This window comes from Nomascus leucogenys, chromosome 20, assembly GCF_006542625.1.
Source record: "Nomascus leucogenys isolate Asia chromosome 20, Asia_NLE_v1, whole genome shotgun sequence".
Taxonomy (NCBI): domain Eukaryota; kingdom Metazoa; phylum Chordata; class Mammalia; order Primates; family Hylobatidae; genus Nomascus; species Nomascus leucogenys.
In genome coordinates, this window is record NC_044400.1 from 33803656 (window position 1) to 33810059 (window position 6404).

Here is a 6404-nt window from a genome sequence, read left to right on the forward strand (position 1 = left end):
AGAGACGGAGTTTCACCATGTTGGCCAGGCTGGTCTCGAACTCCCAGCCTCAAATGATCCACCCACCTTGGCCTTCCAAAGTGCTAGGAATACAGGTGTGAGCCACCATGCCCAACTGTAGGATCTTATATAGGGTGGCAACCTATTATTATTTATACTAGCTCCCTTTGTTTTTTTTTTTTGAGATGAAGCCTTCGTATGTTGCCCAGGCTGAGGCTGGAGTGCAGTGGTGTAAGGAAAAAGGATGTGCTGTGGTCAAGAAGAGGCCAAGGCAGACATCCAGTCCAGGATGACTCAGTGAGTTTGGAGCACAGGCGCACAACTCCGCTCATTATGTAACCACGCCACGTGAGGCGCATTATGTGATCACCCACGTGGGCTCGTGCTTGGCTTGGAGCTACTATTGTCTGTGAAAGGTATAACTACCCTGCTGACACTGTACATATGGCTCATGCTCAGGCTCGCTCACACTTGAAGAGTAAAGCCATGTCAAACTGCTTCCTTGCGTGTTTTTCCAGCTACTCACCACCTCACCAACTCCCTTCAGACCTCAGTTTGGGCTAAAACCTGACAATTGGCATCACAAACAGGATCCTGGGGTAAATGACCCTTTGGTCTCCGCTGATTCTGGGTCTGCCATGTGGCTGCAACATGGGTTGTGGTAACTGGTGGCAGCTGTGCTGCTCCAGTGGGATCCAGTAGTAAACTGAGCAGCAGTGGATGGGTCCCCCACCAGCATGGAGAAGGCACTGGGGCAGCTGGAAGCACGGAGTACTGAGAAAGAGCAAGCTCCTGCCAGCAGAGTTGGTGGGCATTTTTACTGTGCTAGGAGAAGCACACACTCAGTCCCTGAGGGATGCAGTGCAGGTGAGGGCCCTCCAGGTACAGGCAGGGCACCTGCAGGCCGAGCTACACAGCTCAGAAAATGAGTTAGAAGCTGCTGTGAATGCAGGCCTGGGTCCATCGTCTTGGCCAGAGACCCCCACTTGGTGTGATACTGAGGAAGAACCCCCGCTGTGGAGCGGCCCAGTGGTCCATCAGAAGGCTGTCAGCAGGACCCAGGGGTCCACACTGTAAAGAAGGGGAAGATGCCCCACGCACAAGGGGCATCCCCATGGGAGAAAGGGGAACCCAAAGAGTGACATGCTCACAGGTGTGGGTGGATTTGATTTTGGCCAGTGTTGACCGAGAAAACAATCTATAAGCAGCCCTATGAAGTACTCTTAACTTTGTGGGAACAGTTGTCTCCGGAGCAGCAATTCCAGAAAATGCCCAAGTGGGAGAAGGACATTGATATGTGACCCAGTCCCACCCAGGCACTTCAGCTCAAAGACTACATGCTGCAGCCAGGCAGGGGTATAGAGCCTTTTCTGTTTAATTTGTACAGTGGGTGCTTGCGCTGGTAGGTACCAGTGCAGGTTGTACCCTTTTCTATGGGAACCTGGATAAGTTTCCAGGCAAGGCTTCATAGACAGCTATGAAAAACTGATCAATGAAAGTGAAACCTGTATCTTTGCACCTTAGCATTGGCCGCTTATGTACATTCTAGGGGTGGATATTTTACCTGGCTTGGCAGCTGTGCCATCTATCACAAACTTGATGGATCACCTGACAACAGAATTGGGACAGTAGCACTATGTGGTGGACTTGGCTAATCCATTCTTTTCCAGAGAGCCAAGAACATTTGACTTCATGGGACGGTGACCATGAAATTTCAGTGTTGCTCAGGGCTATATGCGTAGCCCCACCATATGTCATGGTCTCGTTGATAATATTATGTTAACCTCTGATTCACTTGCAGATTTAGAGGCATCAATGCCCCTCTTGCCTGAGATTGGTATGGTGTGGCTGAGACCGCCTTCCTAGCAGCCAAGCAGGCTATTTAGCAGGCACAAGCTCTACAGGTAGTTGACCATGGGCACCCATTTGAGCTGGATGTGCATGTGACCACAGATGGTTTCGGCTGGAGCCTGTGGCAGCACATGGAGCGTTGGAGAATGCCAGGAGGCTTTTGGTCCCACTATGGAAGGGAGCTGAGCTCCAGTATTCTTTGATAGAGAAACAGCTAGCAGCCATATATGTCGTTCTTCAGGCTCATGAAAGCATGCAGGACGGGCTACAGTCATCATGCAGATGATTTACTCAGCAGTGGGATGGATACGTTCACGGGTAACAACTCGTGGACTGGGACAGCGCAGACATCCACTTTGGCAAAGGGGGGCGCCTACTTAGAGCAGCGGAATATGCTGGGGACAAGCGCCTTAGCAGCAGAGTTGCAAGAGGTCTTGGGACCTGTAGTCCTAATGCAAGATAAGGCCATGGGGCCTGAGGCACCCCCAGACCCTGAGCCTTCACCATTTAAGGAAGGTGATGAGGCATGGTATACAGATGGGTCTAGCTGGGGTGCTACTGCTCTCTGGGCTGCTGTCACAGTCCACCCTAGTACTGACACCATATGGTTTGATATCAGGTGTGGACAAAGTAGCCAATGGGCTGAACTCAAAGCCATGTGGATGGTGAACACCAAAGAGGTGACACCTATGATAATCTGCACCAACAGCTGGGCAGTTTATTGAGGCTTAACCTTGTGGTTAACCACCTAGAAGTTACAGAAGTGGCCAGTTGGTCACCGGCCCATGTAAGGCCAAGCCATGTGGCAAGACCTACAGGAGGAAAGATGACCTCCTCCGACTAGGTATGGGGAATGCCATACCTGGGAGACCAAAGCAGGAGGATTGCTTGGGCCCAGGAGTTTGAGACCAGTCTGGGCAAAAAAGTGAGATCCCCATTTCTACAGCAAAATATAAAAACGTGGCTGGGTGCAGTGGCTCACGCCTGTAATCCCAGCACTTTGGGAGTGCTGAGATTTGGGACTGCAGCACTTTGGAGTTCCCACTGAGGTGGGCGGATCACCTGAGGTCAGGAGTTCAAGACCAGCCTGGCCAACATGGTGAAACCTCACCTATACTAAAAATACAAAAATTAGAGAATTGCTTGAACCTTGGAGGCAGAGGTTGCAGTGAGCCAAGATTACGCCACTACACACCAGCCTGGGCAACAGAGTGAGACTCTTGTCTCAAAAAATAAAAATAAAAATGAACAAATAGTAACTTATCATGGTTGCACAACTCTGTCAATATGCTACAGATCATTAGTGTACCTTAAATGAATGAACTTTGTGGTATGTAAATTATATTTCAACAAAACTGTTTATTTTGTTTATTTATTTTTGAGATAGAGTCTCACTCTGTTGCCCAGGCTGGAGTGTATTGGCACAATCTCGGCTCACTGCAGCCTCCACCTCAGCCCCTCATGTAGCTAGGATTACAGGCGCCCACCACCACACCCCGCTAATTTTTGCATTTTTAGTAGAGTATTTCACCATGTTGCCCAGGCTGGTCTCAAACTCCTGACTTCAGGTAATCCACCTGCCTCAGCCTCCCAAAGTGCTGAGATTACAGGTGTGAGCCACCGTTTCCTATCAAAGCTGTTTAAAAAATAAAAATAAAGGCCAAGCACAGTGGCTTACACCTGTAATCCCAGCACTATGGGAGGCTGAGACGGGCCGATCACAAGGTCAAGAGTTCGAGACCAGCCTGGCCAAGATGGTGAAACCCTGTCTCTACTAAAAATACAAAAAAAAAAAAAAATTAGCCTGGCATGGTGGTGCACACCTGTAATCCCAGCTACTCAGGAGGCTGAGGCAGGAGAATTACTTGAACCTGGGAGGCGGAGGTTGTGGTGAGTCGAGATTGCACCACTGCACTCCAGCCTGGGCGACAGAGGGAGACTCTGTCTCAAAAAAAAATAAAAAAATTTTTAAAAATAAAAATAAAAACCCTCAGTGGATACATTAAAGAGGAGATTAGTCATAGCTGAATAAAGACTTAGTGGTTTAAAAGATAGATTCAGGGAAATCACTCAAAATATAGCACCAAGAGATTTTTAAAAATACGAAATATGTAAGAGAGGCTGAGATATAGAGAGAATAAGAAAGTTAAATACAGTATAGATAGAATAAAAGTCAAGAAGGAAAGAAGAGGGAGGCCAGGCATAGTGGCTTACACCTGAAACCCCAGAACTTTTGGAGGCTGAGGCAGGCATATCACCTGAGGTCAGGAGTTTGAGACCAGCCTGGCCAACATGGTGAAACCCCATCTCTACTAAAAATGCAAAACGTAACCGGGCATGGTGGCGCCCACCTGTAATCCCAGCTACTCAGGAGGCTGAGGCAGGAGAATCGCTTGAACCCAGGAGGCAGGGATTGCAGTGAGCCCAGATCATGCCACTGCACTCCAGCCTGGGTGACAGAGACAGACTTCGTCTCAAAGAAAAAAAAAGGAGAGAAGAGGGAGAATGAAAAAATTGCTGCAGTTAATATGACAATGCTAAGAACTGTCCTAAAGTATAAGCCATGAATCCACAGATGGAAGAAGCACAGTAACACTCAAATAGGAGAAACAAAAATAAAGCCATACCCAGACATCTTGTAGTGAGGTTGTAAAACACACAAAAAAAGGACAAAACCATAAAAGCAACTAGAAACAACAGATTATCTATGAAGGAATAATACTGAGACTGTCAGATTTCTTTTTCTTTTTTTTTGAGAAGTAATCTCACTCTGTCGCCCAGGCTGGAGTGCAGTGGCACGATCTCGGCTCACTGCAACCTCCACCTCATGGGTTCAAGCGATTCTCCTGCCTCAGCCTCCTGAGTAGCTGGAATTACAGGCGTCCACCACCACGCCCAGCTAATTTTTGTATTTTCAGTAGAGACAGAGTTTCACCATGTTAGTCAGGCTGGTCTCCAACTCCTGACCTCGTGATCCGCCCGCCTCGCCTCCCTAAGTGCTGGGATTACAGGTGTGAGCCACCACACCCGGCCCTAGACTGTTAGATTTATCAGCAACAATAGAGGTCAAAAGACAATGGTGGCCAGGAGCTGAGGCTCACACCTATAATCCCAAGACTTTGAGAGGCTGAGGCGGGTGGATCACCTGAGGTTAGGAGTTAGAGACGAGCCCGGGCAAGATGGCAAAACCCCATTTCTACAAAAAAATACAAAAAAATTAGCCAGGTATGGTTGTGTGCACCTGTGGTCCCAGCTACTCAGGAGGCTGAGGCAGGAGGATCGCCTTAGCCCCAGGGGCAGAAGTTGCAAGGAGCCGAGATCTTGCCACTGCACTCCAGCCTGGGCAACAGAGTAAGACCCTGTCTCAAAATTAAAAAAAATGAGTGTTAAAAATTTAACAACAGCTGGTAAAAAAATATATAGAAGGCATAAAACTTCCAAAATGGTACAAGAAAGAAAATGGCCAGGCGCAGTGGCTCACGCCTGTAATCCCAGCACTTTGGGAAGCCGAGGCGGGCAGATCACCTGAGGTCAGGAGTTCAAGACCAGCATGGCCAACATGGTGAAACCTTGTCTCTACTAAAAGTACAAAAATTAGCTGGGCATGGTGGTGGGCACCTGTAATCCCAGCTACTTGGGAAGCTGAGGCAGGAGAATCACTTGAACCTGGGAGGCAGAGGTTGCAATGAGCAGAGATCCTGCCACTGCACTCCAGCCTGAGTGACAGAGACAGACTCTGTCTCAATGACAAGGGAATAAATAACACTCTACTGGAAATTGGAAAAGGAAAACAGTTAACACAGGAAACCATGGAAACAGCACATTTTCTTTATATACATATATATGTGTATATATATATATATACATACATATGTGTGTGTGTATATAATATATATATACATACATATGTGTGTGTGTATATAATATATATACACATACATATATGTGTATGTATATATATACATACATATGTGTGTGTGTGTATATATATATATATATACACACACACATATATATGTATCTTGCAACACTGAGGCTGTAGACTCTGAGAGCTGGCATCCTGTCTTGTTATATCCCCATGTGTATACAACAGCACCTGATACAAAGAAGTTGCTCATTAGCCGAGTGCAGTGGCTCATGGCTGTTATCCCAGCACTTTGGGAGGCTGAGGCAGGAAGATCACTTGAGCCAAGGAGTTTGAGACCAGTCTGGGTAACGGGGAAACTCTGTCTTTACAAAAAAACAAAAACAAAAAATAGCAGGCATGGTGGCGCGTGCCTGTAGTCACAGCTACCTGGGAAGCTGAGGTGGAAAGATCACCTGAGCCCAAGACTTCGAGGCTGCAGTGAGCAACAATCACACACTACCCTCCAGCCTGAGCTGGAGACACTGGAGTCAAAAAAAATTTTGTCCCCCCAAATTCTGGTATCTAAACATGTATGTCACTTTCTATATATTACTGAGTTCTATTTTTCTCTATAATGCAACTTTCAAGACCCTGTCTCAAAAAAATAAAATAAAATCCCATTCCAGCAGATACAGCTTAAAAAAAA